Source organism: Apodemus sylvaticus, chromosome 7 (genome assembly GCF_947179515.1).
Source record: "Apodemus sylvaticus chromosome 7, mApoSyl1.1, whole genome shotgun sequence".
Taxonomy (NCBI): Eukaryota; Metazoa; Chordata; class Mammalia; order Rodentia; family Muridae; genus Apodemus; species Apodemus sylvaticus.
This window is the reverse complement of record NC_067478.1, coordinates 117,169,770-117,180,151: the sequence shown is the minus strand read 5'-3', so window position 1 is coordinate 117,180,151 and position 10,382 is coordinate 117,169,770.

Genomic DNA, 10,382 nt, shown 5'->3' with positions numbered 1-10,382 from the left:
GCTGTAAGGTAAGGCCATCCTCTGCTATATATGTGTCTGGAGCCATGGATCCCTCCAGATACACTCCTTAGTTGATGGTCTAGACTCTGGGACCACTGAGGGAGCAGTCATTGTTCTTCCTATGGGGCTGCAATCCCTCTCCACTCCTCCAGTCCTTCCAGATTCCCCATCAGGTTCTGTGAGCTTAGTCTGATCATTGTCTGCAAGTATCCACATCTGCACTGTTCATTTGCTGGCGGGACTTCCTAAGGAACCACCACACTAGATTCCTATCAGCAGTGCCTCTTGACCAGGGCAACAGTGTTGGGTTTGGTGTCTGCAGACATGATGGGGAAGTCCCCAGTTGACCCCTCCTTCACTCTCTGTTCCATTTTTTTGTCCCTGTTCTTCCTTTGGACAGCAACATTTCTGGGTTAAAAACTTTGAGATGGGTGAGTGGCCCCATCTCTTGACCAGGGGCCATGCCTATCTACTGGAGGTAGTCTCAACAGGTTCTATCTCCCCCATCTCTGCACATTTTGGCTCATGTCACACACTTTGGTCCTGAGAGCCACACGTTTCTGTGGTGTCTGGGACCCTCCAGTGGCCATCCCCAGTTCCTCATCCTCCTTGATAGATATTTTTGTTCCATTTCCTGACCCTCTGTACCTCTCTCACATCTCTAGTTGAACACCCATTTCAAGCTTCACTAACACATTATACTCTTTTACATGATTACATTTGCATCTTTTACTTCAAATGATATGTCATCATTTATTTGCTTCTTTATAGATTTGCCACCTGTGAATTTGACACAATAAAAGCAGAAGAAAAAAGTAGCATGTCTTTAACCACTGTAAATTCTATAAAGTTTGATGGGGTCTAATGTCTACTAGATGTCATAAATTTCTTGAGTGATGACACAAAGATATTTTTAATAGTTATTTTTCATAGCAATACTCTGAATGAAGCAAGATCTGAAGATCTGACTTTGAAAGTGTTAATCTAAACACTACAACAGAAACAACAGATGGCTGGCCAAATCTAGCTGCCACCTTTGTTAGATGATGTAGGAAAACAATGTATTCAAGTGACAGTTTCTGACTATCATGACACAGATCTATAGCTGTGTTGATAGTTGATTAGTTGTCATAGAGACAAGCTCAGAAGCATAAAAATTTTCTCCCATGTATCCTTACAGAAACTGCCTTTTCTATTTGTTATTTAATAGTGCTAAGATCAAACTCCAGGCCTAATCCATGATGCCAGTCAAGGGCTTTTCATTGAGTAGTGCCTGGCTAACTACCATTTCCTTACACACACACACACACACACACACACACACACACACATGCACACACGCACACACACACACACACACACACATGTAAAAACCATGAAGTCTGAAACAGAGTTAAAAGAATAGGTGCAACATTAGCTTTAAACAAGATTGGGTGTTCAGTGGTGGTACATATGCAATTCAACTGCCTCTCCACATGACAGTCCACCCCCTGTGTCTTTCTTGCAGCTAGGACCCCAGGATTTATATAACATTTTAGTAACAGTTTACAATTCATGTTACTGCTGTGAACATAAATCTTTGGGCTCTTTCCATCATTAATATAAAGGTAAAGACATCTCACACATGCATTCTTTAGACAATACTCCAAAACTCTGAAATTATGTACATTGATTGAAATGGTTTTTCTCTTGTTACTTCATCTGCAGTTCACAAAATATATTAAAATGTGAACAGTTTTTGTTGGAGTCCTACTAAATTGCAATGTACAACAGAAATAGTGATCTGTCTATCTAAGATAACTGGATGTTTTAAAATAGGCATTTAATACATTTAGCCTTCCAGACCACAGCAATGGCTGCTAGAAAAGGAATATGTCTACTGTTCTTGGACTTTTAAAATTAAAATCAAAATGTTACTTACGTGTTCAGCTGGCAATGGAGGTTTGTTACAGAATAAGAAATCATATACTCTTCACCTTCTAAGCCCCTTTGAGGTAGTAGAAAACTGAATGCTTGACACCAAAGCCTTATATCGTGGCAAGGACTCCTGTCTGTGTCAACATCCTAGCTTTCAAAAGGTGGCAATTTACCAATTCCATAAAACAGCTATAGCATGCACAATGACAGTGACAAATGGCATATGTTGTTATAGCAACAGCATTCCCTGCTCTGAGGTGAAAAGTCATTGAGACATCTGATTACAAGGGACAGAATAATGCATTTGAGGACAGGATTACTAGGAACTCGTATTCCCTCATGTCTTGCCTTTCTCTACTCAAGTATATCCTTGATTATTACCTTAACCATAAAAAACACTTTTATTTTTAACCATAAAAAAACCTAAAGAGGTTAGTGATACAAAACCAAAATAATAAATTCATTGGCAGCCACAGTTATTACCGAGAAACTACATAATACTTGAAACAAAAATGGTTTCCCAGCAATTGAAAAATTTGCAAAATAATCTTATTACAATAGCCTAAAACTACTTCTTTAATCTGTAGTCAAGAGCTGGTTCTTTTTCTTCTGTGATCAAAAGGTAGGTACATTGACATATTTATGCAGTGAACTCAATCTACCAAATCTTTTACCACCTTCTAAGACTTCAAAAAATCAAAATGTTTGCCAGTGACTATGAAAAGCCACTTTTCACATTTCACTAACATTCATAATAAAAAATTTCTTCTCAAAATGTAATTCTTACTCAAAACATGTATCTATTACTGTGCAGATTTTCTTTCGGATTCTTTTTTCTAAGTGGATTTCTGGAAGGCAAAAATAACTCTAAAGGATTCATTGACTTACACCAAACTGACCTGGAGATTAGGATAATATCTGGTAATGGGGAAGACACAAATGTAATTCTCTATTTGTGAACCATCTCTTCTCCTTTGGAGAAAAGTAATAACTAATGCTTAGATCTTTTGAGAAGAACAAGCCAGAAAAATCTCAATGCTGCATAAACAGTTATGAATGTAGGAGTAGATAGAGAGGTGGAGAGTATCTCTCAAGGACTGAAACTGAGCTGAGAAGTGAAGGTTAAGATGAAAAATCAGGTGTCCAGGTAGTGGCCACAGAAAGAACCCATAACCTGATGCTAAGAAGGAATTGTTCAGCGTGCAGCCCAACATTTGGCTGAGCACAGGGACCCCAATGGAGGAGTTGGCTAGGAGTGAAGAATCTGAAGGGATCTGCAACACCATAGGAAGACCAACAATATCAACCAACCAGAGCACCCAAAACTCCCAGGGACTAAACCACAGCCACAGAGTACACATGTTGGGACCCATAGCTCCATCTGCATATGTAGGAGAGGATGGCCTTACCAATGGGAAGGGAGCCTCTTGGTCCTGTAGAGGCTCAATGTCCCAGCGTATGGGAAGGCTCGGGTGCTGAGGTGGAAGTAGGAGGGAAGGTGAACGAGCACCCTCATAGAGGCAGGGAGTAGGTGGATGCGATAGAGGGTTTGTGGAGGGGACACTGGAAAGAGGGATAACATCTGAAATGTAAATAAATAAAATAACCAGTAAAGATACTTAAAAAGTAGAAGAAAAAAAGAAGGAATCTTTCATGAAATCCACTCGCAATGCTGGAAATGGTAGAGTGCTTAACTAGTAGGCTCAGTGCCCTGAATTCAGCCCACAGCCACACATTCATACCTGTCATCTCATCACTAGGAGAGTGAAGGCAATCCAGGGTTCAAGGTCATCCACAGGCGTTCATGGAAGCACGCATGCATGCACACCATTTTCATTTCATGAGAGTGAGGAATAAAATGACATAAAGTGACCGGCAGGCAGATTTCAGTTTACATGTAACCTTGTAGTAGACAAAATCGAATCCACATATATGCTAAATACATGTTGCAGGATTTCCCCCATTCAATCATATTAAAGCAGTGGGGGGCCTATGATTGGACAGAAAAAGGAGGCAGAGCTAGGAGTTGGGGAGTCACAGAGGTAGCAGGAGAAGAGAGGAGGAACTGAGATAGTTTCAGACGTGGACCTGTGTGACATCTACTAACTAAAATAGCTAAGGTTTTATAAGGTTAGAAATATTGGTATAGGGGCTGCAGAGATAGCTCAGCAGTTAAGAGCACTGACTGCTCTCCCAGAGGTCCTGAGTTCAAATCCCAGAAACCACATGTGGGCTCACAACCCAACCATACATAATGAGACCCGATGCTCTTTTCTGGTGTGTCTGAAGACAGCTACAGTGTACTTACATTTAATAATAAATCTTTGAAAAAAAGAAATGTCTAAGATTAAAAACTCAGGAGACAGTAGGTGTTGGCGAGGATGTAGAGAAAGAAGAACACTCCTCCACTGGTGGTGGGATTGCAAGCTGGTATAACCACTCCAGAAATCAGTCTGGTGGTTCCTCAGAAAACTGGGCACAACACTTCCAGAGCACCCTGCTATACCACTCCTGGGTGTATGCCCAGAGGATTGCCCAGAATGTAATAAGGATATATGCTCTACTATGTTCATAGCAGCCCTATTTATAATAGCCAGAAGCTGGAAAGAACCCAGGTGTCCCTCAATGGAGGAATGGATACAAAAAATGTGGTATATATACACAATGGAGTACTATTCAGCCATTAGAAACAATCAATTCATGAAATTCTTAGACAAATGGATGGAGCTGGAGAACATCATCCTAAGTGAGGTAACTCAGTCTCAAAAAAACACTCATGGTATGCACTCACTGATAAAAAAATATTAGCCTAGAAGGTTGGACTACACAAGACACAATCCACATATCAAATGATGTCCAAGAAGAAGGAAGGAGTGGCCCCTGGCACTGGAAAGGCTCAGTGCAGCAGTGTAGGGGAATACCAGAACAGAGAAGTGGGAAGGGTTATATCGAATAAAAAAACAAAAAATTAAAAAATTAAAAAAAAAGAAAAATCCTGCAACATATATTTAGCATATATGTGGATCAGAAAGGCTCAGTGCAACAGTGTAGGGGAATACCAGGACAGGGAAGTGGGAAGGGGTTGATTGGGGAACAGGGGGATGGAAGTTGACTTATGGGACTTTCGAGGAGGGGGGATCCTGGAAAGGGAAAACCATTTGAAATGTAAATAAAGAATATATTGAATAAAAAAAATGGAGTTACGCTTTACCTGGTTACTGGAGTGTGGGTCCGCTGATCTGCTGATGGTAGAGAAGGAACACAGCTGAGATGCTGTGGAAGTGACCTGGGAAAGAACAGCTCGGTGGTGAGAATGGCTCCAAGCAGGACCCCACCAGGACATGGTGCTGAGGTATGGTGAGGTAGGAGAGTTGGTAGGTTCTCATATTTTAATATTTGCCACAACACATACAAAAGGACTATTACATGCTTTTTCATAGTAATGGTCTTACTTGAGTTTTAAAAATGGGCATACTGTTTGAGATGTGCAAACTCTACTGTACAATATAATGTTATCTACATGGATGGCTGTAAGAAAGCATCACAGACAGAAACTTAAACAGTAGTTGTTCTTCTTTTTTTTATTTTCAATTTAGGAGTTCAAGATGATAAAACCATCTGGATGATAAAGGTCTTTATGAGGGCAAGTGTTCTCCTCTCTTGCCATCTCTTTCCTATATCTTCATGGAATGGGGGAAGATTAGTCTTAGAAAGAGACACTAACTCTATCACGAGGTCTCCCTTCTCTTTACATTTTTAATTAAATTATTTTACATATTCTCTTTACTTCCTGATCACTGCCCTCTCCAAGTAGCCCCATCCCATAATCCTTCTCTTTGCTCCCCCCTTCTCCTCTGAGTGGTAACCCCTGGGTATTTCCTCTACCCTGGTACTTCAAGTCTGTGGAAGGCTAAATGCATCCTCTTCCCAAGAAGCCAGACATAGCAGCTCAGCTAGGAGAATATATCCCATGTACAGTGGATAGTTGACCTTCCTGTGCGGTCCTATCAGGACTGGAATCCGGGGAAGTGGGAAGGGGTGGGGGGAAGTAGGAAGGGGTGGGTGGGAGGACAGGGGGAGAGAAGGGGGCTTACAGGACTTTTGGGGAGTGGGGGGCTAGAAAAGGGGAAATCATTTGAAATGTAAATAAAAAATTATATCGAATAATAAAAAAAGTAGAAAAATGCAGACTCTAAACAAAACAAAACAAAACAAAACAACAACAAAAAAAAGGACTGGAATCCATCCTCCAACTTTTCCCCAAGAGTCCCCAAGCTCCATCAACTGTTTGGCTAGGTTGTCTGTATCTGACAGAGTCAGTTACTGGGTGGAGCCTCTCAGAGGACAGCATGTTCCTTTTTGTAAGCATAGCAGAGTATCATTAATAGTGCTAGAGCTCGGTGCTTGACCACTGGATGGGTCTCAAGTTGGGCCAGTTATTGGATGGCTGTTCCCTCATTCTCTGCTCTATCCCCTGTCCCCACATTTTTTGTAGACAGGATAAATTTGGGTTGAAACTTTTGTGGGTGGGTTGGTGTCTCTATCACTCCACTGGGATTCCTGCCTGACTATAGGAGGTGGCATCTTCAACTTCCATATCCTCAATGTAGTGACTCACAATTCAGGTCACCCCCATTTATTCTTAGGTACCTCCCTTATCCTAGTTCTCTGGTGCTGGAGATAATCCCCCAACTCCACACTCCCAATAGTTGCAGATTTCCATTCATTTTCATGGTCATCTAGCCATCTCTCCTGTCCTTCCCTGGATCCTAAATCCCCCATTGCCCTCCCTAACCCCTCCCTTTCAGTTTTCCCTCCCTTCATCTACCTCTTATGACTATTTTACTTCCCCTTTTAAGTGAGATTCAAGCTTCCTCACTTGGGTATGTTTAGCTTCTTTGGGTCGGTAGAGTATAGCATTGGCATTCTGTATTTTATGGCTAATATCCACTTGTAAGTGAATACATACTGAACACATCCTTTTGAGATTGGGTTACCTCAGTCATAATGATATTCTCAAGTCATATCCATTTGCCTACAAAATTCATAATGTCTTGGTTTTCAATAGTTGAATAGTATTCCAATGTATAATGTACCATAATTTTTTTATGCATTCTTTAGGTGTGAGATATATAGGTCATTCAAGATTTTTACTATTACAAATAAAGTTGCTATGTACAAAGTTGAATGCGTGTTTTTGTGGAATGGTGGAGCATCTTTTAGGCATATGCCCAAGAGTGGTATAGCTAGGTCTTGAGGAAGAACTATCCCCAGTTTTCTGAGAAAAGGTCAAATTGATTTCCAAAGTGGTTGTTCAAGTTTGCACTCCCACCAGCAATAAATAAATGTTCTCCTAGAGATATCAAACCTAGGGAAGACAACAGGAACAACAGATGCAAACATCACCAACAGAATACAGAAGTTGGAAGAGAAAATCTCAGGCACAGATACATATAAGAAACTGATACATCAGTCAAAGAATATGTAAAAGCTAAAAATTTCCTGACACAAAATATCTGGGAAATTTAGGAAACCATGTAAAGACATAACCTAAGAATAAAAGGAATAGAAGAAGGTGAAAAGTCCCAGCTCCCAGGTCTAGAAAATATTCTCAACAAAATTATAGAAGAAAACTTTCCCAACCTAAAAAATGAGATAAATACACAAGAAGCGTATAGAACACCAATTAGACTGAACCAGAAAAGAAAATCCTCCCAGCACATAATAACCAAAATACAATATCTACAGAACAGAGAATGAATATTAAAATCAGCAAGGGGGAAAAGGCCAGGTAACATATAAAGATAGGCCTATCAGAATTCCACCCATCTTCTCAACAGAGACTCTAAAAGCTAGAAGTGTCTGGACAGATCCTGAAACCTCTAAAACAAACACACACACAGAGAGAGAGAGAGAGAGAGAGAGAGAGAGAGAGAGGGAGAGGAAGAGGGAGAGAGAGAGAGAGAGAGAGAGAGAGAGACAGAGACAGAGACAGAGAGAGAGACAGAGAGAGACAGAGAGAGAGAGAGAGAGAGACAGAGAGAGACAGAGAGAGACAGAGAGAGACAGAGAGAGAGACCCACCTAGACTACTCCATCCAACTACCCTCTCTTCACATTTTTTTTATCTAAGTCCCCATCTCCAAATGCTATCATATTGGCAGGTTTGTATTTAAACATGAATCATAGCCATAATAGAGTCCATAATTAGGTACAAGAACAAGTTATAGTCATTGGTTTGGTCTTTCTAATGCTCCTTTTCTCTTTCCTTGACAATGTTTTTTAAATTATTGTTCTCTCATATATTACACCCAACTGCATCTTCTCTTCCCTTCCCTCCCCATAGATTCTCTCCCTCACCTTTCCTCTCCCTCAGATTCATACCCAGCTTCCCTCAGAAAATACAGGACATCAATGAAACAAGTTATCAAGCATAACAAGCTACAATAAGATCAGGCACTTACCATCACATCAAAGCTGGACAAGTCAACCCTTGTAGGAGATGGGTCTCACAAGCAGGCAAGAGTCAGAGACAGACCCCACTCCCACTGTTAGGAATCATACAAGAAGACCAAGCTACTAAACCATTATATATATATATATATATATATATATATATATATATATATATATATATATATATATATATATATATATATGTAAAGGACCTAAGTCAGACCTCTAAAGGCTCCCTGATCTCTTCAAGCACCCGTGAATCCTGGTCAGTTGATGAGTCCCAGCCATATTCTTGTGGTATATCTGACCCTTCTGCTGATCCTTCCTCCTGCTCCTCCACATGACTCCCAGAGGTCTTTCTAATGTTTTTGCTTTAAGACTCTGCAACTTCTCCCATCAGATGCTGGATGAAGTCTCTCTGCTCTCTCTGATGATGGTTAATACTTAACTATTGTACCAGAGCCCTCTATAGGCAGGGCAAAATGTAGGTCACAGGTTTTGAGGCTGCATTGGTGTCCCAATCCCTCCAGTTGAGGCCTTGCCTCAAATTGGTTATAGAAGATAACAAGTTCAGGCTCCATGTCTCCCATTATTAAGAGTTTTTGCTAGGGCTACTCTAACCCAGAACTAGAAAGACAAATGGTATGTACTTGCTTATAAGTGGATATCAGCTGTAAAGTAAAGGCTAACCCTGCTACAATCCTCAGATCAAGGAGCTTGCAGCCCCATAGGAGGAACAACAATATGAACCACCCAGTACTCCCAGAGCTCCCAGGGATTAATCCACCAACCAAAGAGTACACATGAAGGGACCCATGACTCCAGCTGCATATGTAGGAGAGGATGACCTTGATGGACATCAAAGGGAGGAGAGGCTGTTGATCCTGAGAAGGCTCAATCAATGCCCCAGTATAGGGGAATGCCAGAACTGGGAAGCAGGAGTCAGTGGATTGGTGAGCAGGGGGAGGGTAGTGGGATAGGGGGCTTTCGGGGAGGTTGAAATGTAAATAAAGAAAATATCTAATAAAAAAGTTTAATCTAAAAAAAAGAAAAGCAAAAAGAGAAAGAAAGGCTAAATAATAAGGAAGGTCTAACAAGGAATGCAAGGATCTCCCTGAGAGGGGGAAATAAAAAGTTTCAATAGTGGACTGGATGTGGGTGATCAGGTTGGTGGGGGAGAAAATCCTAGGAGAAATGATTGAAATTGGGGGGCATTTAGGGATGAAGCAGAAACCTACTGCAATGGAATCTCTAAAAAATAATGTCTTTATGTTCCTTTACAAACTAATCTTTACCCTCTCTGTCTCATTTTGGTTTGGATGAGATGCACTTAACTTGAATTTCACATAACTTCCCTTGACTAAAGAAAGCAGAAGAACCCAGGTATGGTGGCACACACCTCTAACCTCCGCACTTGGGAGGCAGATAAAGGAGAAGTCCAAAGTGAGTTTGAAACGAGGCTGTCAACATATCAAGTTCCAAAACAACAAGAATTACAGAAAAGATCTGTCTAAAAAAAAGAAAGAAAGAAAGAAAGAAAGAAAGAAAGAAAGAAAAGAAAAGAAAAGAAAAGAAAAGAAAAGAAAAGAAAAGAAAGGAAAAAGAAAAACAAAGAACACAAAAGGAATGTTGGAAGCACAAAGGTCCTTTCACTTAGGACTGAAGAACTCAGGAATGTTAACAGGGAGCCTGTCTCTTCAAAGGAAGAGACGTATAACCTTTTTCTTATTTTTTTACCCAAAAGCCTGGAAATAAAAGTGGTTAACAGTCTGGGTAATCTATCTCTAGGCTATCTGTAGGGCCAGGTTACAACCTGCTTCCCCTAGTCTCCCTCAAGCAGGACTTGGAGATGGTTAAGAGCCCAGGTGACCTCTGCACTATCTGTTTGATGGAGACCACACTAGCTCCTCCCCTAAGCCCTTAAGATGATGCATGTAACCTATCTATAGAACACATCTTCATGGAAGTAGTAGCATGTACTTTGAAAAGAGTTTCAATGTAATTATGCCT